General features: G+C 41.5%; 1 protein-coding gene across 4 annotated transcripts in view; it reads right to left on the reverse strand.

Moving 5' to 3' along the window:
- The window catches only part of HECW2 (HECT, C2 and WW domain containing E3 ubiquitin protein ligase 2), a 479,776-nt gene that overhangs the window by 436,870 nt on the left and 14,987 nt on the right, over window positions 1-27,919 (reverse strand). The window contains exon 2 of one of the 4 annotated variants that reach the window (XM_073633113.1): window positions 16,423-16,450. The exons of the other annotated variants lie outside the window; for them this stretch is intronic. The gene's annotated coding sequence lies outside the window, so the exon portion shown is untranslated. The remainder of the gene's footprint in view (window positions 1-16,422; window positions 16,451-27,919) is intronic. 4 annotated transcript variants of the gene reach the window in all.

Here is a 27,919-nt window from a genome sequence, read left to right on the forward strand (position 1 = left end):
CTCCAGTTTGGTTAAAAACTCACCAAAAGATGACTGCGGCCCATTCATACAGCACAGTGCGCTTTGCACATTAGGAAACCATCTGTGAAGCCGCAAGGCTTCACTGCCGGTTTCCCTTAGTGAAGATGGAGGCGCCAGCACTTGATAGCCGAGTGAAGAATCGGCTTGGGTGAGGACACCGCTGGATGCCTGAACAGGTAAGTGCCCTAATATTAAAAGTAGCAGCTACAGTATTTGTAGCTGGTGACTTAATTTTTTTTTGGGGGGGGGGAGCTTGGAGCACCTCTTAAAGCCCTTAGCAGTGTCCTGACTAGGCTAACGGCTCTCCTGCTACTTGTGCTTTCTTTACACACATACTATATATGTTAGGAGGTTGCCAGTGGACCCCAGCAACATTTTGCTATAGGGTCCCGTGATCTGCAAATACCCCCTGAAAATAAGCAATTCTACCATCATTTAATTTCTGAAAATAATGACTTGCGTTTATTTATGCTGCCCAATGTGATCTCACTTTTCCTGTCAAGTGCATGGTTTTTACAGAGTCAGTTAATACTCAGCAGAAAAGAGCTGCTATTTTCAGACCATGCTGCACTCGTTAACACAAGGAGGGAATTTATAATAAAGCTTCAAGGGTAATCACTATTCTGCCAAAATTTCTTCCAGGTAGATCAAAGAGAAATTTAGGACAATGTCACTTAATTTAGAACATGAAAAATGAATATGGTGAGTTCACAAGGGACAGCTAAATAATTGAATGTGCGCAGAAATATTCAAGATGTAGCCCAACAAGTGATTTTTACGAGAGCATATCATACTTGTTTTACATTTTTGTTTATATTACCCTCTTACCCTGGAAGGTGAATCTTTGCCCAAGTCAAGTCTTTAGCAGACTTTAACAGGTTTTCATAGTAGGTAGGGTTGAATAAAGACAATAGCCCACCACCAATTTTGGAGGAGAGTTCCACATCCTTATTGCCCTGACAGTGAAAGACCCCCTGCGCAGTTTAGGTTAAACCACTTCTCCCCAATTTCATTGTGTGGCCCCGTGCGCTCTTATGCCCCGTACACACGGTCGGATTTTCTGATGGAAAATGTCCGATCGGAGCGTGTTGTCGGAAATTCCGACCATGTGTGGGCTCCATCGGACATTTTCCATCGGATTTTCCGACACACAAAGTTGGAGAGCAGGAGATAAAATTTTCCGACAACAAAATCCGTTGTCGGAAATTCCGATCGTGTGTACACAAATCCGACGGACAAAGTGCCACGCATGCTCAGAATAAATAAAGAGATGAAAGCTATTGGCCATTGCCCCGTTTATAGTCCCGACGTACGTGTTTTACGTCACCGCGTTCAGAACGATCGGATTTTCCGACAACTTTGTGCGACCGTGTGTAGACAAAACAAGTTTGAGCCAACATCCGTCGGAAAAAATCCTAGGATTTTGTTGTCGGAATGTCCGAACAAAGTCCGACCGTGTGTACGGGGCATTACACTCCCTGAGACTGAATCATTTTTTTTCCCTACGCTGGGATCACCATTGAGGTATTTGTAAATCGCTATCATGTCCGCTCTTACGCGTCGCTTCTCCAGAGAGAATAAATTTAGTGCTTGTAGTCATTCCTCATAATTGAGGTCCTCCAGTCCCCTTATTAATTTCATTGCCCTTCTTTGGACTCTCTCCAGTTCCAGCACCTCCCTTCTGAGAACTGGTGACCAGAACTGGACAGAATACTCCAGATGTGGCCTAACCAGAGTTTTATAAAGTGGCAGGATTATCGTTTTATCCCTGGAGTATATCCCCTTTTTTATGCATGCAAAAATTCTGCTGACTTTGGTAGCTGCAGCTTGACAATGCATTCTATTGCTCAGTCTGTCATCTACTAGGACCCCCAGATCTTTCTCCACCCTTGATTCCCCCAGCGGATCTCCCCTAGTGAGTAGTTTGCATTTATGTTTTTTGCCCCCAAGTGCATTGCTTTACATTTTTCCACATTAAACCTCTTTTGCCATGTAGTTGTCCGCTTTATTATTTTACAGTTCCTTCTGTAAAGTTTCTATATCCTAATATGAAGTTATTGCCCTGATTATTTTTGTGTCGTCCGCAAAAACTGAGATTGAGCCATTTATCCCATCCTCTATATACTGTATTTATTGGCGTATAACACGCACTTTTGTCCCCTTAAAATCAGGGGGGAAATTGTGGGTGCGTGTTATACACCGATCCCTGCTGTCTCTGAGGGAAGAGGAGGAGCGAGCGCCGCTGAATTACATAGAGCCACGATCTCCTGTGTACCCGGCGCTCCATCACTCACAGCCACACCTCCTGGCCCCGCATTGGACCACTGTTCTGTCTATCATATGAGCAGGGCCAGGAGGCGTGGCTGTGAGTGACGGAGCAACGGGTACACAGGAGATCGCGGCTCTGTGTACATCAGCAGCGCTCGCTCCTCCGATCTCCCTTGGGGACAGCAGGGATAATCCAACACTGGCGAGGCTGCAATGATGGGAAAGGTGAGGCTGCAGATGGGCACTGAACAGGCTGCATTGTTGGTCAATTTATAGGCTGCAGATGGGCACTGAACAGGCTGCATTGTCGGTCAATTCAATGGCTGCAGATGGGCACTGAGCAGGGTGCATTGATGAGCTGTGACGCTAATTTTGCTACAAAGTTCTTTATTTAAAATGTAAGTTTTTTTCCTTAAACTTCCCTCCTAAAATTGGGGTTCGTGTTATACGCCTGTGCGTGTTATACACCGATAAATACAGTAATTTATTAATACATTGAATAGAATTGGTCCCAAGACAGAACCTTGGGGTACCCCATTTACCACTCCAGACCAATCTGAGTACATGTTATTCAATCATTACCCTTTGGACACATCCCTGTAACCAGTTTTTTACCCAAGAACAAACCTTATGGTCCATGCTTGCAGACTTCAGCTTGTAATTAAGCATTTATGGGGAGCTGTATCAAATAATTTTGCAAAATCCAGACACACCAAATCCACAGGCCTTCCCCTGTCTAGATGGCAGCTCACTTCCTTGTAGACTGTTAGCAGATTGGTCTGGCAGGAACGACTCCTCGTAAAACCATGCTGATTACTAATAATGATACTTTTTTCTTCAGTAAATTTTTGGATATAGTCCCTTATCATCCCCTCCAATAATTTACCTACTGTTGATGTTAGGCTTACTGGCCTGTAGTTTCCAGGGATTTGTCGCTCTGCCCTTTTTTTGAATATTGGTACCACATTGACTTTTCTCCAATCAGCTGGTACAATTCCTGTCAGTATGCTGTCCGTAAAGATTAGGAACAATGGTCTGGCTATAACCTGACGGAGTTCTCTGAGGACTCTCGGGTGTAAGCCATCCGGTCCTGGTGATTTATTTGTATTAAGTTTATCTAGTTTTTCCTTGACCCTGGCCTCTGTTAGCCACAAGGGTACTCCCTTTGATGTGTCATTAACAGTACTGTCGTGGTTGTATACCCCTCCTTTTCCTGCGTAAAAACTGAGGAGAAGAAGGCTTTTGGTACAGTTGCCTTCTCTGTGTCATCTGTAACCATCCCCATCTTTTTTGTGGACAATATGCTCAGATCTTGCCTTTTTACTGTTAATATATCTAAAAAATTTCTTTGGATTTTTTTTTTACTCTCCTCCGCTTTGTGTGTGTCTCTTTTTTAGCCGCCCTGATTGTGTTCTTACATTTCTTATTACTTTCCTTGTAGTGTTGCAATGCTGACGATGACCCATTCCCTTTATATTTTTTAAAGGCCATTTTTTTTCTCTTTAATGAGGCTTTTTACATAACGGTTTAGCCATCCAGGTTTGACCTTCACTCTCCTATATTTATTGCCCATTGGAATGTACTGTGTGATACCTTTAATATGTTCCTAAAGCATTCCCATTTTTCCTCGGTGTTCAATGTTTCATTGATGTAGTAATGACCGCAGTTCAGAAAAATTGGCTTGTTTGAAATTTAGTGTTCTTGTGCTACCCTCGTGCCTCCTTTTTCTATTATTTACGCTAAATGTGATCATCCTATGATCACTAGATCCCAAGTTGTCTTGTATTGCCATATCTGAGATTGTTTGTAATTAATAGATCTAGCAGGGTATTCTTTCTTGTTGGGGAATCCACCAATTGGGCCATGAAGTTCTCCTGTAAGACATTCATGAAATGATGGGCCTTTAATGAGTGAGCTGTCCCCTCTGCCCAGTCAATATCGGGATAATTGATGTCCCCCATTATGATGACATTTCCCTGTCCCGCTGCCATTTTCTTCTAAGATTGCCATGTATTTGGCTCATCCATCTTCCCATGAACTCTGACCAGCTTTCCTGTCCTTGCTGAAAAAAAGCACCCACAACGTGATGCTGCCACCACCACCACCATGTTTCACAGTGGGGATGGTGTGTTCAGGGTGATGTGCAGTGTTAGTTTTCCGCCACACATAGTGTCCCTCACATGGCTTCTCGCAAACTGCAAACTGGACTTCTTATGGCTTTCTTTCAACAATGGCTTTCTTCTTGCCACTCTTCCATAAAGGCCAGATTTGTGGAGTGCCACGACTAATAGTTATCCTGTGGACAGATTCTCCCACCTGAGCTGTGGATCTCTGCAGCTCCTCCAGAGTTACCATGGGCCTCTTGGTTCTCTAATTAATGCTTTCCTTGCCGGCCTGGCAGTGTAGGTGGGTGGCCATGTCTTGGTAGGTTTGCAGTTGTGCCATACTCTTTCCATTTTCGGATGATGGATTGAACAGTGCTCTGTCAGATGTTCAAAGCTTGTGATAGTTATCCCTGACCTGTCTGGTGTGTTCCTTGACTTTCATGATGCGGTTTGTTCACTAAAGTTCTCTAACAAACCTTCACAGAACAGCTGTATTTATACTGAGATTAAATTACACACAGGTGGACTTTTTTTTTTTTTACTAATTAGGTGACTTCTGAAGGCAATTGGTTTGACTAGATTTTAGTTAGGGGTATTAGAGTAAAGGGGGCTGAATACAAATGCATGCCACACTTTTCAGATATTTATTTGCAAAAATATTTGAAAACCATTTATCATTTTCCTTCCACTTCACAATTATGTGCCATTTTGTGTTGGTCTATCACATAAAATCCCAATAATATAGTTCCACTTTAAGCTCCAGCAACTGCCACCTTCCTGTCCAATAGAGATGTGCTTAGATGTGTTCAGCTGTGCTTCCAAACCCACATTGCCCAGCTCACTAGGAAACTGTCGCTTGTAATGTACCAATTATTTGCAGCTGAGGAATTCCTTGCTCCGCAGCTGCATGTACTGTATATACTGTAATGCCCCCTCCACACATAATTGGCCTATTACAAAGGACGATTTCATGTGGGTTTAAAAGAGGATCCAAGCACGCCCAAGCTCATCTCTACTGTCCAAGTACGGTGTTCTTACTGGCCACTGTACAAGACTCTTGGAACAAGCAAATTGCCAGGCCCTAGTAACAAAGTAAAACTAAATCAGTGGGGGCCAGAGAAGTTATCACAAGGTAACTAACATTTACAGAATATGGCTATCAATTGTAGCCTAAATGGCAGGGGATATTTATCTAATATTGCACAGCAAATGTCACGCAAAGAAAAAACAGCGAGACTTAAATAAATTTAAGCCTAGTACACACAATGAGATTATCGGACGAATGATCTTCTGTTTTTTTTTTTATGCCAATCTCCATATCGAAAACGAATAGGCGATTTGCTATCATGCACAGCTGCACCAGATTTTGAACTCTCCAGTTTTAGTAAATCATCCCCATTGACTTCTTTCATTTAGCCTACAGCAGGGGTCTCCAAACTTCCTGAACAAAGGGCCAGTTTACTGTCCTTCAGACTTTAAGGGGGCCGGACTGTGGCCAGTGGGAGTAGAGAATCCCCTGGCATCAATAGGAGTAAAGAATGTCCCATCGTTGGTACTAGTGGGGGGAATATTGCTCCATTGTTCGTATTAGGAGAAGAAATGGTGCCCCATCATTGGTGTCATTGGGAGGAATAGTGCCCCATTGTTGGTATCAGGAGAAGGAATAGTGCCCCATCATTGGTGTCAGGTGTTGGGGGAGAAGAATAGTGCCTTGTCTCGGCGGAATAAATAGTGTCCCAGGGGCCTGATAAAGGCAAGCAAAGGGCCATATCTGGCCCCCGGGCCACAGTTTGGAGACCACTGGCCTACAGGCTAAACAAAAAAGAAAAAAACATATTTCTCAATCCATGCTAAACAGAGGGAATAGATGAAACTCCTGCTGACAGCAAGCAAAATACCTGAACAGTGGTTCATCTGATTGGATGCAATCTCTATTCAGCCAACAATTATCTGCCATTGTACCTTGGTTTTTTCAATCAAAGGATGTTTGGTGGGAGGGTGCTGACAGGGCCACGCACAAAACAAAATTTGACCGGTTCATCATGAACTGGCTGAAATTCAATCAGGATGTGGCCAACTTTACCCTTTAGGCTTAATGTACACGGGACATTTTTACAACCGCTCCTGAACGATTTAACTTGACAGATAGTAACCCACATCTGTTTTGCAGCGTTTACATGTTGCGTTTAGCCCCGTTTGCATTTAGGAGCGTTTGAAAAAAAAATAGGATTTTTATTACAGATTACCTATAAAATCCTTTTCTTGGAGCACATCATGGGACACAGAGCCTTAAGTAAATTACTTAATGGGTTATGGGCCACCTTCAGGTGTTGACACTGGTATACCCAATCAAGGAAGTTCACTCCCTATATAACCCCTCCTCATTCCAGGAGCACATCAGTTTTTGTAGCAAAGCAATATACTTAAATCCCAAAAGATGGGAGGGACCGCTGTGTCCCATGATGTACTCCAAGAAAAAGATTTTACAGGTAAGCTGTAATAAAAATCCTATTTTCTTTATTGTACATCATGGGACACAGAGCCTAAGTAATTACTTAATGGGACGTCCCATAGCAATGCTACTTGAGGGAAGGGAGAGACAACCCGCAGGGTACCCCCAGACTTGAGGGCTTATACTGCTGCCTACAGCACACTGCACCCAAAGGCGATATCCTCATACCTCCTCACATCCACCTGATAACATTTTTGTGAATGTATGCACTGAAGACCAAGTTGAGGCCTTACAGATCTGAGCCATGGAGGCCTGGTGACGCACTGCCCAAGAAGCACTAACCGCCCTGGTAGAGTGCGCCTTAACTTGAAAAGGGGGAATCTTACCCCTTAAATTATAAGTTTGAATTATAACTTGCCAAATCCACTTAGCGACAGTGGATTTTGACGCTGCCTGTCCTTTCTTAGGACCCTCTGGCCGAATAAATGAGACATCAATCTTAAGAATCTGAGCAGTTGTCTTTAAATAGATTTTCACTGCTCTCCCCACATCAAGACAATGTAGTGACTTTTCTTCCCTGGAACATGGTTTTGGAGAAAACTATGGCAGGACAATATCTTAGTTAAGGTGAAAACCTGAAACCACTTTTGGCAAAAAGCCTGGACGAGGGCGTAACACCACTCTGTCCTCATGAATAATCAAATATGGCGCTTTACAAGAAAAAGCAGCCAATTCCGAAACCCTCCATGCTGAGAATTTAGCAACCAAAAATACCAGCTTCCTTGTCAGTAGGGATGAGCCGAACACCCCCTGGTTTGGTTCGCATCCAGAACATGCGAACAGGCAAAAAATTTGTTCGAACACCGTTAAAGTCTATAGGACACGAACATGAATAATCAAAAGTGCTAATTTTAAAGGCTTATATCTAAGTTATTGTCATAAAAAGTGTTTGGGGACCTGGGTCCTGCCCCAGGGGACATGCATCAATGCAAAAAAAAGATTTTAAAACGGACGTTTTTTCGGGAGCAGTGATTTTAATAATGCTTAAAGTGAAACAACAAAAGTGTAATATTCCTTTAAATTTCGTACCTGGGGGGTGTCTATAGTATGCCTGTAAAGTTCTGGCGGATTAATCCGCATCACCCCTTGCATAAAACCCCGGACTAAGAATGCGTAGCAAGCGGTCTTTGAAATTAAATCGATAAGGCTGAGACTTGGCCCTTAATAGTACTCAAGAGCAACTTCATCTCTATGCCTAATTGTAGAAAGGCAAGAATTCTGCCTATGATATATCTCCGAGGGTGCCAACCCTTGGATTCACACCAGGAAACATAAGCCGTCTAGACTCTATAATATATAGTTCTGGAAGCTGGTTTCCTTGCATTAATCAAAGTAGAGGTACCTGATCCGGAAAGCCCAAGTTTCTTCAGAATGTGGGTTTCAATAGCCAGGCCGTTAAATTTAGCGTTCGTAAAGTAGGATGGAATATCGGCCCCTGTGAGAGCAGGTCTGGCCTTAGTGGAAGGGATCATGGATCCTCCACTGCCATCTTTACGATTTCTGTATACCATGACTTTCTGGGCCATGCTGGTGCTGCCAGATTTACCGGTTTTCTTTCCAGCTTGATCCTGCAAAGAAGTTGAGGCAGCAATTGAATAGGGGGAAATACATAGATCAGTGAGAACTGATCCCACGGTATCACCAACGCATCTGTTCTGCATGCGAATGGATCCTTTGTTCTGGACACAAAGTTGACTAACTTTATGTTCAACTGGACGCTAGAAGATCTACGCCTGGAGTGCCCCCTCTATTCCCAGAATGAAGACTGCCGATAGGCATGGAATATTTCTTTCTGCCCAAGTTAGAATATGGTTCACCTCTCTCTGCGCTGAGAGACTCTTGGTGCTCCCTTGGTCATTGATATAGGCCACAGCTGTGGCATTGACGTTTTGGATCCTGACAGGACAATTCCTTAACCTGGAAGTCCAGGCTTTCAGAGCCAGACACACTGCCCAAATCTCTATGATGTTGATGGGCAAGGCTCTTTCGGTTCTTTTACACTGTCCTTGGACAGTTGTCTTCCCTAGTACTGCTCCCCAGCCTGGTAGGCTGGCGTCTCTCGTTACCACTTTCCAGATAACTGGTATGAAGGATTTTCCTTTTAGCAGATTCTTTAGTAACCACCAATTGAGGCTTTGGGACACCCTTGGGGACAGCTGCATTGGCAAGTCCAAAGCTTGGATCGTTTTGATCCAAGCAGATAGAATACTGTTTTGCAACAGTCTCGAACGGAACTGGGCATAGGGAACTGCTTCGAATGAAGCCACCATCTTTCCTAACAACCTCATGCAAAGGCAAATGGCGGGATCTCCTTTTGACCTGACCCTCCGCACCAACTCTCTGATGGAGTTGTTTTTTGCCTGGGCAAGAACACCTTTTTCTGGGCTGTATCTATGATCAGACCCAAATACTCAAGCTTTTTTAGCGGTTTTAAGGGAGACTTCTCTAGGTTGAGAACGTAACACAGACTTTTCCAGGTAACTGGTTGTAATGCGTACACTTTACTCTGAACACTGATTGGTCTATTGGCAATAGATCATCTAGGTATGCCAAGACTGTTTATGCCCTGTGCCCTTAACCTGGCTAGAGGTGAGGCTAGCACTTTTGTGAACACTCGGGGTGCTGTAGCTGGCCCGAAGGGCAAGGCTACAAACTGAAATGCTGTTGTTCTACTTCGAACCGCAGAAACCTTTAGTTAGCGGGAAATATATGGACATGCAGATATGCATACCTGATGCCGATAGACGCCAGGAGTTTTCCTCCTTGTAGGATAGAAACTACTGACCTGATCGACTCCATAGAAAGGAGCGGATCTTCAGGAACTGCTTTAGATTCTTTTAGATCTAGAATGGATCTGTTGAATTTCTGCCTGGATCTGTACATGTACAGGAAACGCATGAAAAAGGCAGAGAAGGTTTTAAAGAACCTAAGAAGAAACAGAACTATTAGCTGACTACTAGAAATAGCTTGAAAGAGGTACGAACCATCTCTGTAAGAGATTTGTACCAGCAATCTCTTAGACTGAGAGGCTGAAAAAGGTTCAACTCCAGTTGTTTCCTCTGCAGAGGAGTAATCAGTTTGCCTTTCTTCCTGATCACCCGAGGGTAACCCCTCATCCTCTACCCACTGTTCCCTTGATAAGGGGTCTAAAGTGGGGGAGGGGGATCTAAAACGTTTCCTATCCCTTTGGATAGCGGATGCGGTTAAAGCAGCTGCCCCTGGTGCAGGGGAAGGAGTCCGTTTAAATAAAAGGATGTTTATACCTTCTTTTGGGCAAAAAAAAAAAAAGTACCTTTCCCAATAGAAATCATTTGGATGTTTGACCAAATCCTCCCCAAATAGTCGCTCCCCATGAAAAGGGAAACTAGTCAGAAGCTTATTTGCAAGATGGTTCGGCTGACCAACTTTTTAACCACAGGGTCCTAAGCATGTGTTTTAGCACAAGCGCAAGGAGGGACGCTTGGTGAATAGAGTCTTTCATGGCGTCTATGACAAAACATAGCGCCTTTGGTAGTTCGGCTAACTCACAGGCCTGTTGTGCAGGGACCTCCCTAAGGGCCTCTTTGAACTGGTCCTTTAGGGACCGACAGATGCCTATCGCAGGGACTGCAGGCTGAGAAATGGCACCTGCCAGGAAAAAAAAAAAGAGGATTTTAACAAAAATTCCAACTTCTTATCTGTTGGATCCTTAAGCATTTGTGCATTGTCTACTGGACAAGATACATTTTTGTTGATGCTGGAAATCGCAGTGTCTACTGCTGGTACTTTCCATCTTTTGTGAATTTCCCCTCCATGGAATAGAGAACTGAGAAACTCTTTGGAGGGAGAAAATGCTTATCCGGATGATCCCATTCAGCATAAATAAGTCTTTCTAGTAATGCATGGATCGGAAACGCATGAAAAGGCTGTAAAGGTTTTAAAGAACCCAAAGAAGGGACCGAACTTTCAGCTGACTCTGTTAGGGGTAGCAGGAAAGTGGAACGAACCATCTCTGTAAGAGTTTGTACCATCAATCTCTCAGATTGCGAGGTTGCATAAGGTTCATCAACTGTTGTTTCCTCCGCTGAGGAAAAATCTGCTTGTTTTTCTACGTGATCGCCTGAGGGTAATACCTCATCCTGTGCCCGCTGTGTCCACTGTTTCCTTGGTAAAGGGTTTGAGGTGGGGAAGGGGGATCTAGCACGCTTCCTATCCCCTTGGATGGGGAATGCGATTAAAGCCGCTAAGAAAATGCATCTTCATTCGCGTATACAGGGGCTGAAGTGTGAGAAGCAGATGCACCCCCAATAGGTTCCAGTGACTCACCCTGGCTTGCCATATCTGGTATCTCCAGAGAGGATAACAGTGTGGAGGCATGTCTGGAGTTCCCAGGGCCTGGGGGTAGCATTTTTGGCACCCTTGTGGTAGTTCTGGAAGTCACAATGCTAAGCACAAAAGCAAAGGCACTTTAAGACAAATATACTATTTGCTGAGCAATAATGTTACCATACAGATCAATTTCTGATGCTGAATAACAATTGTATTTCCTGTTCTGGAAATGCCTGTATACACCGTTTACGTGACCCAGCGCTCCTGTGTCCTGTGTGATAGCCTCTTCACTTCAGCTGCTCTTGATAGAGACTTTCTGTCATAAGAGCGTCAGCTTTATATGAGAGACTTCAGGTGTGAGCCCGATTACTTCCCAGTATGTGCGCCATGTGCTCCACGTGGATGCCGAGTCCTGCACATGGCGCTGCCTGTCTTAGACCATGCCCCCTTTCAGTAACCTGCCCTCCTCCTTTCAAATTAACTTTAGCCTGCGCGCACGGCAAGCATTCAGAACTGTAATGCAGACCCGAAGGAGGAGGCTGCCGCCACCATCTGGCGCTCCTGGCAGTTTCACTATATAGGGGCGCAACAAGCTTTAAACAGTAAAGTAAAACATAATAAAATGTTATTAAACTGCTGCTGGCTCCTGCTAAACCCAAACCAGAGCAAAGCTCCACTTGATGTATAAAAAAGCCACGCCGCTCCGCACCCCTCGAGGGGGGGGGGGGGATATTCTTATATTCTCATTAAGTGTAAATCAGTATAGCGCTGACACATTGCCAAATATGCAATACTACCCAAATGATGTAGTACAGCTTTTACATTGCTGTACCCCCAGCCCCTTAGTTCCCCCAATTTGGAGGGGGGGGGGACATTTTGTTCAATTCAAACCCCCTCATGCAACTGGGCCCACACAAGCTGTTGTAGCTGGACAGAGCTGCTGAGACACAACATAATAAGGTATGTGTATCTTTATTCGCTCTAGAGGAGATTTTAAAGCATTACAATGTTTAATATATGGAAGAAAGACATAGGTGGACTTTTTACAGTTCCTAAGCTTCTTCCCTTACCTTATCCTCGCTGCAGGATACTGCTGAAACAGACAGATCCAAACTTCACCCATCACGGCGGGCTGCTTTAGTAAACCTTCAAAGACCGGGTCCCTTTTAATAGGGGTTCCACTCCTCTGGACCTGAATAGCACCCCTCAGGAGCAACTTTAGGTAATGTAGCAAGACTAAAAAGAGTCCTGGTTCCTATGGTCCAGCCCTGAAAGAGAAGCATTACAGGCAAAACCTTGTTCCTCTATGCAAGGCCCGGGTACCATCCTGTGGCTTCAGTGGCGTGGATGGATCTGGTTGTGGAGTTTTTTTAAATCCAGCATGGATCCCTCCCTGGAGCTCCTCAGAGCACATCTTCACTCGTGACCAACACCTTAGACACTGGCGAAAAAACTGATGTGCTCCTGGAAGGAGGAGGGGTTATATAGGGAGTGAACTTCCTTGATTGGGTATACCAGTGTCAACACCTGAAGGTGGCCCATAACCCATTAAGTAATTACTTTGACTCTGTGTCCCATGATGTACGATAAAGAAAACATTTTTTTTTTCTTCAAAATAGACAAAAATGTAAAAAGCCTGTAAACGAAATGCGGCTAAACGTGAGTTACCGCGTTTAGACTCGTTTAGCGCTTGAAATGCCTCTAAACTCAGCGTCTGAACTCATTTTTTTGCTTTCCAAAAAAGGCCTCTAAACTCAACTGCCTAAAAACAACATTAAAATGAGCCTGTGTACATGTACTGATAAGATAACATTGGATGAGTTCAGGGGCAGCTGAAAAAAGCAGCCTACTGCCTCTGAGCGTCCGTTTACCAGCAGCAGTGTATATGAGGCCTTACTGAATGCAGTGCATATTCCAGTAAATCCAAGTCCTGGTTGAGTAGCCTTTAAAAAGAGTATGTCCGGGGGAAAAAAAAAACAAACATACACAATACAGCTCTGCAATACATACACCTTTCACACTGGAGAGACAGGAGAGGCTCTTTACAGGCGCTATGCAGGCGCTATTTTTAGTGCTGTAGCGCCTGTAAAGCGCCTCAGTGTGAAAGGGGTCTAGAAGATAAGAACTGGCAGGGAGAATCACACTCCTTGAGATAACACAGGACTCTCTAAAAAAGATTAGCAGTTTTTTTTTGGCACTTATTGAAAAAAAATACAGAACACATTCAACAGTATATTTAACAGACCCAAAGAGATGCTCATTCACAGGGTTTGCATGCACCTCAAATTGGATCCTGCTTCAAGAAATAGGCCTCATGCAAACTTGACGTTAAAATAACGTAATAAAATCGGCAGTAGCTTTGCAGTGAGTTTTTCAATGTTTTTGCAATAGTGTTTTTTAGCATTTATTAGCATTTTTTAGAGTTTTTACTTTTTTTTTTTTTAAGGGGTTTTTTTTTTTATGAAAAAAAAAAAAAAAATGTAATTTTTTTAACAATGGATCAAGAACGTCCAAAAACGCCGGTGAGCCGTGTTTTTGAGCGTTTATCAGCGTTTGATGTTAGATCGTTTTTACAGCTGAAAAACTCCTCTTAGAACCCACTAATTTTGGGTGTTTTTTAAAGCCAGAAAACACCCCAGGCAAAAACTGCTGATAACAGCCTATGTGTGCATGGACACATAGGTTAACATCATGGGGAGTTTATTGACTGTATAAAAAAAATGTCTGAAGCCAAAAACAGCTGCTGTAAAAATGTCCAAAAACGTTCAGTGTGCATGAGGCCTTACTCTTTCCACCATCCTAATCCTCCACACAACATAAAAAAAAAAAAAGCATAGCTTTATTTGTCTTATTTTTATTATGGTCGACATGCCACCTGCCCCCATTCTCCCCTGGGAGAGAATGATATGAAGTCTCCTTCTGCAGCCTCCAGGGATATGGATGTCACATATCCCAGGTGGCTGAAGGCTTCAGCATAGCAGCTGGAGGAGGAAGAACGTGGTGTCACATCATCAGAGGGCAGGCTACAAGAACCAGGAAAAGAAAGCTTGCTTCCCATGACATACAAGAAGTAAAGGGTGAAGTGGGATGCTATGTGCAGCTGAAAAGCATTGGGGGAGGAAAAGGACAAAGTAGGTTTCAGTGGGCTTGCATGTTTTTCATAAATAAAAGACCATCAAAGGTAAATGCCATATTTTGATTGAGTTAAATGGGAATGGGTGAAGTTCCTATTTACGTTTTGGGATGTGAATGTATGTCCCACACAGATCAGCCCGCTGCCTCTGCTCCTCCTCACCTTGTGCCTTGTTACAAGGTTACATTGTAGTCAGAGTGTGCACCAAGAGAAGAGGATACAATGCTTCCTTTTTCCTGCAGCAGGATGATTTCATTCTCCCATACTGTATTTCTCACAGGTACCCCTAGTTACAGTCACTATCATACAGCACAAGGGCTGTTTTTTTAATAAAAAGGTTGTTTTTTTCATGTATATTGTTGCTATATATTTTGACATTATAAGAATTATTTGTAAGGACTTGTTAAGTTACTGATAAGTTCACTTTAAATGTTGTCCCTATCATAACTAGTTATGCCCCCTACTCTGACCCTTATTAACAGACCCCAAATGAAACCCTCCCTACGATGGGTTTTACACAGGCCAATTTCTTGGAAGGTTTAATGATTATTCAAAGAATATTCAAATACTACAAATAATTGCAAGTAAACGAGCTCCAAAAAAAAAGGTGATAGCTGTTAAAGTGAATCCTGCAATACCGTTAAAGCAGTACTAAACCCAAAAGAAAACATTGATTATACTGCAGCTTACCAGTTCTTATATATAATGGCTAGATTTGTTTCCTTTTTTTTTAGGTTTTCTTTCTTATATTTTCATCTAGTGATCCAGTCAGCACGTCTGTTGTTTTTAAAAGCACAAGCTCCCCAGCAGAATGCATCAGTTTACATGGATGAAACAAACCACTTAACACTGGCAGGGGTCATTAAAATTATCAACTTTTTTTTTATTCATGCAAAACCTTTATCCCAAAAGGAAAAAAAAAGGTTTGCTGTAACTGATTATAAAGTGTAAGATGGAGTTTGGCTTCAATTTGTTAGTGTATCTAAATCTGTTAGTGCATTTAACATTACTGTCCCACCAAGACTGATAATGCTGTTATTTGCCATTCCTCCTGCTCATTCCTATAGAGTTGTGTCTCACTAATACAGGTGTTATGTTACTGCCCAGATCTCCAGGAGAAAACAGAGGGAAAAAAAAACTAAAAGAAAACTGATGCAGCCACCACATATATCCATAACCATCATCATCATCATCATCAAGGTCCCTTACCACCATTTCCGGGTGCGGGCAACTGCTAATCCAGAGCTGCAAATGTGCTAAAGACCGTCACGCCCCTATAGTCCCCTCCACTGTCCTGTCTTATCCTCTGGATCCCGAGTTGATCCTGATGCTGGACAGCCAATAGAAAGTAATAAAGTTTTGAGTGTGCCCACGCTATGGTTGTATGTAATGTGCACTTAAAGTGGTTGTAAACCCTTACAGACCACTTTGACCTACAGGTAAGCCTAGATTAAGGTTTACCTGTAGGTCCAAGAAATATCTATTTGCAAAAAGACAGGCACCGCTGTCTACGGCGCATGCGCCGTAGACAGCGGCGCGCAGGCGCACTGAGCATGCCGCTACTAACGGCGATATGCCGTTATTTGCGGCTCCCGTGCGCATGCGCGGGAGTGACGTCATCGCAGCTCCGGCCAATCACAGAACCAGAGCCACCATACCCGGAAAGAAGATGGACGCTCCGTAGCAGAGGGAGCAGCAGTGACATCGCAGGCTCCTGTGTCAGGTAAGTGACACATAATGGGCTACTATGTGATGCATAGTAGCCCATTATGCTTTATCTTTGCAGGGAAACAGAGAGGAAGTAAACCCATCAGGGTTTACTTCCTCTTTAATATACGTGTTAGTGCGTAATCCATATAAGTGATGAAATAAAGTAATTAAAAAAAAATATCAAAATAAAAATAAATATTACATATCTAAAATAAATGTAACTGAAGCTGCTGCTATAGTGAAAGGTCAACTGACCTCAAACTGTCAACAAAAATTAATAAACTTAGCGCTGCTTCCACATACTTAATCACATGTTCTAAATCATATACATCTATATATACAGTGGATATTAAAAGTCTACTCACCCCTGTTAAAAATTAAATTGTCAGGTTTCTGTAATGTAAAAAAAAAAAAAAATATATAATAATAGGACACAAAAATAAACCATTTCAGAACTTTTTCCACCTTTAATGTGACCTATAAACTGTACAACTCAATTGAAAAACAAACTAAAATCTTTTAGGGAGGTCGGGGGCAGTAAAAATGTAAAACTAAAATAATGTGTTTGCATTCATGTACACACCCTCGTATAACTGGGGATGTAGTGGTGTTCAGAATTAAGCAATCACATTCAAACTGCCATCATTTTCTTAGTCACATCCTACAGCAAAAGCCATGGTCCGCAGAGGGATCAGAGGGATCTCATTGCTAAAAGTTATCTGTCAGAAGAAGGGTACAAAAGAATTTCCAAGGCATTAGATTTACCATGGAACAAAGTGAAGACAGTCATCATCAAGTGGAGAAAATATGGCACAAAAGTGAAATTACCAAGAACTGAACTGTTGTAAGGGTGGTAGAGAGGAGCGACATTGCGAATGGGATGAGGGGGGGAGGTGGAATCCGTGTGGGTAGAACTCCAAAGAGAAGAAGTAGGAGAGAAATTGAAAGTGGGTGTATGTTACAGGCCCCCCAACCTAAAGGAGGAGGAGAAGCTGGACCTCCTATCACAGTTAGAAATGGCAGTGAGGCAGGGAAATGTCATCATAATGGGGGACTTTAATTATCCTGATATCAACTGGGCAGAGGGAACAGCTCACTCATTAAAGTCCCATCATTTCATGAATGTCTTGCAGGACAACTGCATGTCTCAATTGGTGGATTCTCCAACTAGAAAGAATGTATTGCTAGATTTATTAAATTACAAAGGATCCAAGTCTGATCTCAGACGTGGCAGTACAGGACAACTTGGGGCTCTAGCAATCACAAGATGATCATATTTAGCATAAATCATAGAAAAAGGAGGCATGAGGGTAGCACAAGAACTCCTCAAGAGCCAACTTTTCTGAACTGTGCTCAATACTACAAGACATCAATTGGGACCTAATCCTATAAACATTGAACACCGAGGAAAAATGGGAATGTTTTAGGAACATATTAAAACAAAAAGGTATCACACAGTGCATTCCAATGGAAAATAAATATAGAAGACCAAAGGTTAAACCTGGGTGGCCAACCCGTAACATAAAAATTCTTATTAGAGAGAAAAAAGTTGCCTTTAAAAAAAAAAATAAAGTGGAGGGGGCATTGTTAGCATTCCAACACTACAATGAATGCAAGAAGAAGTGTAAGAACGCAATCAGGGTGGCTAAAAAAGACTACAAGAGACAGATAGCAGAGAGAGTAAAAAAAATCCCAAGGAATTCTTAACAGTAAAAAAAGCGAAATCTGAGCACATTGCCCACATAAAAGGCGATGATGGGAGGATGGTTACAGATGACATAGAGAAGGCAACTGTACTAAATGCTTTTTTGTCCTCAGCTTTCACACAGGAAAAGGAGGGGTGTATTGACCACGACAGTATTGTTAGTAACACATCATATGATATACCCTTGTGGCTAACAGAGCCTGGAGTCAAGGAAAGACTAGATAAGCCTAACACAAATAAATCACCTGGACCAGATGGTTTACACCCGAGAGTCCTCAAAGAACTCAGTCGGGTTATAGCTAGACCATTGTTCCTCATCTTTATGGACAGCATACTGACAGAAATTGTACCAGCTAATTGGAGAAAAGCCAATGTGGTACCAATATTCAAAAAGGGCACAGACATATTCCGGGGAACTACAGGCCAGTCAGCCTAACATCAATAGTAGGTAACTTATTGGAGGGGATGATAAGGGACTATATCCAAGAATCATAATAAAAATGGGGAGTTTGGGACTTTGAATGAGGCACATGTAAGTGCCTCTATCCCGGCTTGGATAGAAAAAGAAAAAGGGGCGATTTTGGGACTTCGAATGAAGTGGTTGACTCATGTGGATGAATGAGATACAATTTATTAATAGAATAAGGAGGTATACAATACATAAGAATAGTATAATTCATATAAGAAGATCAATGGATAAATGCCTATATATATATATATATATATATATATATATATATATATATATATATATATATATATATATATATATATATATATATATATATATATATATATATATATATATAATAACAAAGTACAATCAAATTCATAAATGTATAACATAATCAGCACATGACAATAATATATGGTATAGTCAATTCATATGTCATATGGCAGTAACAATAATAAATGATGTATCCAGATATATATCATGATAAAGCACATAGCTACATCCTCAGAGTCCGAAGTGTTTCTGTGTATAAAACACTTCCTCTTCCTCAGGGGCGGATGTTGTGAGGTATCTATAAAAACATATACATAAAGTATATTAAAAATAGAATATAATTTTGGGATGGATACAGCAAAACATGACAATCTCGTTGACCATAGTGCTTACGTGTCACAAGTAGCAACGGTGTACAGTGTATACAGAGATAGGGCCATAGAAGTGGTCCGTCCCGAGAGCTGAGGTGGCCGCCCCTGAAGACGCCCAGTAAATAAACCCATTTACCCATTTTAGATGCACATCTTCATCTTTTTCACCCTCTTGGACATGCCCCTGAGATGAGAGGTCTGCGTTTTTGGGGGGCTCCGTGTATGCGCCTCTTTGGTCATGGGGCGGCCACCTCAGCTCCTGGGACGGACCACTTCTACGGCCCTATCTCTGTATAAACTGTACACTGTCGCTACTTGTGGCATGAAAGCACTATGGTTGACAAGATTGTCATGTTTTGCTGTATCCATCCCAATATTATATTCTATTTTTAATATACTTTACGGTATATTTTTTTATAGATACCTCACAACATCCGCCCCTGAGGAAGAGGAAGTGTTTTATACACAGAAACACTTCGGACTCTGAGGATGTAGCTATGTGCTTTATCATGATATATATCTGGATACATCATTATTACTGCCATATGACATATGAATTGGCTATACCATATATTATTGTCATGTGCTGATTATGTTATACATTTATGAATTTGATTGTACTTTGTTATGAAAAAAAAAAAATGTATATATATATATATATATATATATATATATATATATATATATATATATATATATATATATATATATATATATATATATATATATATATATATATATATAATGGCATTTATCCATTGATCTTCTTATATGAATTATACTATTCTTATGTATTTTATACCTCTTATTCTATTAATGAATTGTATCTCATTCATCCACATGAGTCAACCACTTCATTCAAAGTCCCAAAATCCCCTCTTCTTTTTCTATATCCAAGAATTTGCTGAAGAAAACAGTATCATTAGTAGTAATCACCATGAGTTTACAAAGGTTCGTTCTTGCCAGAGCAATCTGTTAACATTCTACGAGGACGTAAGCTGCCATCCAGATGGGGGGGGGGGGGGGGGCTGCCATTGTGGTGTATCTGGATTTTGCAAAAGCATTCAATACAGTTCTCCATAAACGCTTAATCTACAAGCTGAGGTCTGCAGGCATAAACCATAAGGTTTGTTCTTGGATAGAAAAGAAAACTGGTTACAGGGGCGCATCCAAAGGGTAGTGATAAATAACATGTACTCAGACTGGTCTGGAGTGGTAAGTGGGGTACCACAAGGTTCTGTCGTGGGACCAATTCTGTTTAATTTATTCATAAATGACATAGGAGGAAGGGATACATAGCTCAAGCTCAGTTTTTGTGGCCGATACAAAAATAAGCAGGGCAATAACTTCACAGCAAGATAAAGAAATGTTATAGAAACTCCTGAACAAAATAATGGAGTGGGCAACTACAGGGCAAATGAGGTTTAATGTGGAGAAATGTAAAATAATGCACTTGGGGGCTAGGAACACTGGCGGAGTGGTTCTCACTGGGGGGAGAACCACTGGCGGAGTCAAGAATGGAGAAAGATCTGGGGGTCCTAATAGAAGATAGACTGTGCAATAGCATGCAATGTCAAGCTGCAGATACCAAAGTCGGGTGAATATTAGCATGCATAAAAAAGGGGATATACTCCAGAGATAATAACTATAATCCTACCACTTTATAAAACTCTGGTTCGACCACATCTGGAGTATTTCATCCAGTTCAGGTCACCAGTCCTCAGAAGGGATGTGCTGCAGCTGGAGAGAGTCCAAAGAAGGGCAACAAAATGAATAAGGGGGACTGGAGAACCTCAAATACGAGTAGCTACTACAAGCACTAAATTTATTCTCGCTGGAGAAAAGACGCTTGAGAGGGGACATGATAGCGATTTACAAACACCTCAATGGTGACCCCAGCATAGGAAAAAAGCTATTCAATCTCAGGGGGTGTAAGAGAACACGGGACCACACAATGAGATTGGAGGAGAAGCGGTTTAACCTTGAGCAGCGCAGGGGGTTTTTCACAGTCAGGGCGGTGAGGATGTGGAACTCTCTTCCACAAGTGGTGGTTTCAGCAAGGGGTATTGATATTTTTAAAAGACTTTTGGACGTGCATCTTAAAGAACACAATATACAGGGATATGGGAAATGAACATCAACGCTGACTTTACGTACACCTACACAGGTTGAAATGGATGGACTGTTGTCTTTATTCAACCTTACCTACTATGCAACTATGTAAGATTAAAGTTTTGAAATGGCCCAGCCAGAGCCCAGACCTGAATCCGATTGAAAATATGTGGGATGATCTGAAGAGGGCTGTGCACATGAGATGCCTTCCCAATCTGACAGATTTGGAGTGTTTTTGCATAGAAACTTTGCCAAGTCAAGATGCGCCATGCTGATGGACTCAAATCCAAAAAGACAGTGCTGTAATAAAATCAAAAGGTGCTTCAACAAAGTATTAATTTAAGGGTGTGCACACTTATGCAACCATATTATTTTAGTTTTTTTTTTTTTTACTTCCCTCCAGCTAAAAGAGTTCAGTTTGTTCAGTCAATAGTCCATCAGTGCAAACAAAGTGCCAGTGTTGAGGATTCTTTCTTGTTGTGATATAGAATCCAATAAAGAAAAAGATTTCCATAGCATAATATTGTATGATTTATTAAAGGTTTAAAAGCAAATTACTTACAAAAAAGTGAAAAAAATTGTAGCATGTACGTGGACTGGGATTGCCGCCGCGGCATGCATTCCAGTTACCGGATATGACATCATTATCTCGTCCCCGCTTAACGCGATTCGCCCCTCCCACTGGGCATCTTCAGAAGCTGGGGCTGCTCGTGACTGGCTCTTTCTTATACCCTATTCTCCTCCTACTCTGTTAAGTCACTTCCTGTTGTCCCTTCTGACATCACTTCCTACTTCGGGCCGGAAATAGCGAATCCGCAATATTGGTACACCCTTTTTTACTAGAAATGCTGCTTTCCAGTATTCTATCCTCCATTTTACTCCACCCTTCTCATTTCTACTAGTACATATACATTCTTACACCACAATATTGCATCTATATAAATTACTTGCATCATCCCAGTATTATCTGCATTTGTAAATCTCCCCGTACCCCCTAAAATTAAATTACATCTAAATAAACTCACTATAATATTAATATAAAAAAATGGTTAAATATGAAAATAAAAACAAATTGGTTTCCCTTATTATTATTATTATTTCTACTTCACAGCTTCTTTTGTATGTATTTATACCCGTTGAATCCCAAGCCTCCCTTTTATTTAAACAATTTAATCAATTGTAAAAAAAACAATAACATAATAAAAAAATAATATAATCATATTAAGGGTGAAGGGTGGAGTAAAATGGAGGATAGAATACTGGAAAGCCAGATTCCTAGTAAAAAAGGGTGTACCAATATGGCGGTTTCGCTATTTCCAGCCCGAAGTAGGAAGTGATGTCAGAAGGAAATTAACAGGGAGGAGTGGGAGGATTTGGGTGTAGTAAGAGGAGAATAGGGTATAAGAAAGAGCCAGTCACGAGTGGCCCCAGCTTCTGAAGACGCCCAGTGGGAGGGGGCAAAACACATCAAGCGTAGATGAGCTAGTGAGGCCATATCTGGTAACATGCTTGAATTTTTTCACTTTTTTGTAGGTGTAATTGCTTTTAAACCTTTAAAGAAGAAGTAAACCCTGATGGATTTTACTTCCTCTTTATTCCCCTGTGTATGCATCACATACTAGCCTATTATGTGGCACTTACCTGCAAACGAAGCCCGCGATGCCCCCACTGGTGGAGGAATCCATCTTTGTCCCGCTTCTTTCCGGGGCCGCAGACTCCGGCTCTGTGACTGGCTGGAACCGCGTGATGTCACTCCCGCCAGTGAGCCAACAGTCGCGGCACACGCTGGGGAAGAAACGGCACTGGAGTCCTCTTCCACTCCTCCATGACGACATCACGGAGCTGGTGAATGTTGAGACCTTGCGCTCCTCCACCTTCCGTTAGAGGATGCCCCACAGATGTTTAATAGGGTTTAGATCTGGAGACATGCTTGGCCAGTCCATCACCTTTACCCTCAGCTTCTTTAGCAAGGCATTGGTTGTCTTGTAGTTGTGTTTGGCGTCGATATCATGTTGGAATACTGCCCTGTGGCCCGTCTCTGAAGGGAGGTGATCATGCTCTGCTTCAGTATGTCACAGTACATGTTGGCATTCATGGTTCCCTCAATGAACTGTTGCTCCCCAGTGCTGGTAGCACTCAGGAAAGAAGAAAGAAATGGCTGCACATCCAAAACTCCCGGTTGCCTTTTATTGTTCACAGGGATGACACTAAATACACCAACAAATAGTCCTGTTTTACTACATGACCATTTGTTGGTGTATTTGGCGTTATCCCTGTGAACAATAAAAGGTAAAAGGCAGGAGTTCTGGATTTGCAGCCATTTCTTTCTTCTTTCCAAGTTTCACACGGAGGCGGGCCAAGGCTGGCATTCTATGAGACTCTCCCATTAGACTCTCCCATTAGTGTGTACCTTGAGCAGCGGTTCTTTTTCTTGCATGCCGGCAGCACTCTTGCAGCCCCAGACCATGACACTCCCACCATCATGCTTGACTGTAGGCAAGACACAGTTGTCTTTGTACTCCTCATCTGGTTTCCGCCACACACGACTGACACCATCTGAACCAAATAAGTTTATCTTGGTCTCATCAGACCACAGGACATGGTTCCAGTAATCCATGTCCTTAGTCTGCTTGTCTTCAGCAAACTGTTTGCAGGCTTTACTGTGCATCATCTTTAGAAGAGGCTTCCTTATGGGACGACAGCCATGCAGACCAATTTGATGCAGTGTGTGGTGTATGGTCTGAGCACTGACAAGCTGACCCCCACTTCTTCAACCTTTGCACATGCACTCAACTTCTTTGGTCGACCATGGTAATGCCTGTTCGGAGTGGAACCTGTCCTGTTAAACTGCTGTATGGTCTTGGCCACCATGCTGCAGCACAGTTTCAGGGTCTTGGCAAACTTATTATAGCCTAGGCCATCTTTATGTAGAGCAACAATTCTTTTTTTCAGATCCAGAGAGTTCCTTGCCATGAGGTGTCATGTTGAACTTCCAATGACCACTATGAGAGAGTGAGAGGGATAACACCAAATTTAACACACCTGCTCCTCATTCACACCTGAGACCTTGAACACTAACAAGTCACATGACACCAGGGAGGGAAAATGGCTAATTGGGCCCAATGTGGACATTTTCACTTAGGGGTGTACTCACTTTTGTTGCCAGGTATTTAGACATTAATGGCTGTGTGCTGAGTTATGCTATGAGTTGAGGGGACAGCAAATTTACACTGTTATACAAGCTGCACACTACACTACTTTACATTGTAGCAATGTGTCAAAACATGAAAAGATATAATAAAATATTTTCAAAAATGAGAGGGGTTTAATCACTTTTGTGAGATCCTGTATATCTAGATTTCTCGCTCTTATACATATATATATATATATATATATATATATATATATATATATATATATATATATATATATATATATATATATATATATATAAAATTAAGTATATGGAAGCATGTTGACAGCCAATAGGAAATGTCCATGTCAGACACTGCCGGAAATAAACTACAGTAAATGGGAAGAGTAAGAGGGAAGACTCAGGACCTGACTGGCATGTTGAGCCTGCCAGGGAATTTCATCTAAAGCGGAAATAAACCCATCAAATTCCTAAATCATGTAGTGAATGATAACTCTCACATTTGTTTGTGCTCTCAAACGAAGCCATCAAATATCTGGTGTCATAATTGATCACATGTGCAGGACCATGGCAACTGCAGATCAAACACAGGCTAAGATGGAAGCTATAGATTAAACTTCCTGTGATGGTGTGGCAACCATGCTGCACTGCTCCTAAATTGAGAGCAGAGTTGCCACTTTATTGTAGACTATTCCTGCTCGCACTATAGAGGGATGAAAAAATGTTGCATGGGGCATGTTTTATCAGCAGTGCCTAGGGTTGCCACCTCATCACTTTAAACCCGAACACATATTAATAACACAGGTACTGTGGCTGATAAAGGTGGTAATTAAACTCACTTAGTGCCTTATTTGTATTAAATTAGCCCTCAGAACCTGTGTAATTATTATGTGTTCAGGTTTAAAGGGAGGAGGTGCCACTGCTAATTCACAAGCCTGTGGTTTGCGATTTGGCACTTGACTTGGCCACACCAAGCCTTTGCCCATCGTTTTCTGGACTGGCAGAATGGACTAAATAACCCTACCACTTTGAGCTGTATTTTTTTGGGGGTTTGAAACACAAATGAAGGAGGATTTGGCTCACTCAGGGTTATTTTATGAGGCTTGTGCATCCCATAGTAGCTGATTTGGTACTTGTATTTGTTTCACAGGTGTCTTTAGTGGTACTTTAACTTTTGCAGCAAACAACCCAACACTAACAAATATCTACCTTTAATTATCTGGGTTATTATCTGAAACCTAACAAAGTTGATTTCTGCATCTGTAATGCTTTTATTATATGGCCATAATGAATTTTCTTAATTTTATACAGCATATAAAAATACAATTTCATTTTTCACATATAGTTATTAAAAGTATTTTTTTGGGGAAATATTTGCTTTACTAAACATAACAAAAAGCGAAATTATCTATATAGTACTATGGGATTACACAGAACACACAAGACTAGAAATAGGAGGTAAGGTACAAGGAAGAGAAAGTTTTACATTATTGATTTGAAAATGCGAAAGCATGACACTAATGCACAATATAAAACAATCTGGATTATGTTTCAAGTCAAGGCTGACCTACATACAGAGTACACTGCCTTAAAATGCAGACTACTCTATTAAGATAGCAGAAGGCAAAAAAATGGAGTAGTTAAAACATTGAGCTTCACACTGCGTCTAGAGAAATACAAACCAGTAAATTGAATAACTGATAGGTGGATGGAGGAGATGGTCATACACTAGTAAAATTATTAGGAAGGTTTCATTTTAAGAGCATTTGTTCATTTTCTTTTAATCATTAGCGGGTCAAATTGCTTTGTTTCTCTTCAACCACAGTGATGAGAAAATTGAACAAATTCATTTCTAACAGTATATGTGGTTTTTGTTTGGTGGACAACTCATTCCAAAATCAAATGTTAAAAGCAAACAAAATTCTGAAGTAATTTCAAACAAATTTTTTCAATTCATGGAACATACTGAGATTTTTTGCATGATTTTTTGTATTAATGTTCATACAAACATTATTTTTCCATGAATTTATACACTAACGTTCATACAAACATTAGTTTGAAATCTACTAGACAGCAAGTGGAGCTCCACTGCGGTGTCAGCTTTGAGTTCTATCAGAGACTCATGCATAGCAGAGAGATCAGAGAGGAACCAGGCGGCTTGGTGCTTTGGATTCAGGCTAGTACTCATTATAGTGAGATGTGCTTTGTTAACTTTTAAATGTGGGACTTTGATATCATTGTGAACTATTTAGCATTTTTTTTTTTTTTTTTTTTTTTTTTTTTTTATACACCGATGGTTTCATGTTTGGAATTTATATGGGCTGAGCGCGGTGTTTAACCCCTTTCAATTCACTGTGACGCTAGTCAGCTCACATTCACACTGTTGCTGGCAAATATTTGATTTACTTTTTTTCATTGGCACAAATTTTTTCTCTTGCTCATTGACTGTGTTTATTACCTCCTGTTGCATTCTCTAGAATTGTAAAAAAAACAAACAAATCCCTAACAGGTACAAGGCCTTGTTAGGTAATTTCACCCTCTAACATCTACAAAAAACTGATACATCACCGTTGAGTGGAATGACTCTTTAAAAACGGTAAATACGCATATTAGGCAGACATCGTGTGAAGAGGTTCAGTTGTTATCTGACCTAATTTTAGAAAGTAGAAGGTGCAAGATGTAAGAGATTCACTATGGAATAAGTGTTGCTGCCAGAAATTTTAATTTCTGCATCTCAGAAACAACTAGCCTTCTGGGATTTCCACACACTGCAGTCTCTTAAATGTGTAAATCTAGACTAAAAAAGAAAGAAATATATTGAGCTGCAGTTCTGTTGGCAAAAACACCTTGTTAATCATTTATGGACCTTCTACAGAACTCACTTTAAAGGGGCATTAAACCCAAAAACAAAAAAATATATTATATTACAGCTTACCAATCCTTAAATGTGGAGGCTGCATTAGTTTTCTGTTTTTTAGATTTTTTTTTTCACTTGGTGATCTGCCCAGGAAAACACTTCTTATCTTAGGGTGTCTCCATCCCACTAGAGGAACAATGGAGACACCCTTGGACAGCAGCACTGTCAATCTGGGGAGAGGCAAAACAAAAAGAGACCCTCTGATGGGACTTTCTAGGGCAATGACTGGATGTCAATCTGGGGAGAGGGTAGTGTTAGATGCACTAGCAGATTTACACGGACTTTCCATTAGTGACTAACAAATTAACGTTGAACTTTAAAACAGTTACAGCAACATTTTTTTTCTTTTTTCCTTTTTGGATAAAGGTTTTTCATAAACGATTAAAACAGTCGATTGTAAGCACCCCAATCACAGTTAAATGGTTTGTCTCAATTCTTTGAAACTTTTGCTGGACAGCTTGGTCTGTTAAGTGCGGGTTCACACTAGACGCGGCACGACTTGCAGGCACACGACTGCCGGGGCGACTTGCAAGACGACTTCTGTATAGAAGTCTATGCAAGTCGCCCCCAAAGTAGTACAGGAACCTTTCTTCTAAGTCGGAGCGACTTGCGTCGCTCCGATTAGAACGGTTCCATTGTACAGAACGGGAGGCGACTTGTCAGGCGGCTAGGTCGCCTGACAAGTCGCCCCCGTGTGAACCGAGCCTAAGGGAAGTTGAAAAATAGCAGACTTGATAGCTGGATCACCAGGTGAAAATAAAGTGAAAGAGCCTAAAAAAGAGAAAAACAAATGCAGTCACCACTTTGAATGTTTGATAAACTGCAATATAAATTTGTTTTAGGGTATACAGTATTTGCAGGAATTTCTGCTCACTT

The sequence above is a fragment of the Aquarana catesbeiana genome, linkage group LG06 (assembly GCF_042186555.1).
Source record: "Aquarana catesbeiana isolate 2022-GZ linkage group LG06, ASM4218655v1, whole genome shotgun sequence".
NCBI classification, from domain to species: Eukaryota; Metazoa; Chordata; class Amphibia; order Anura; family Ranidae; genus Aquarana; species Aquarana catesbeiana.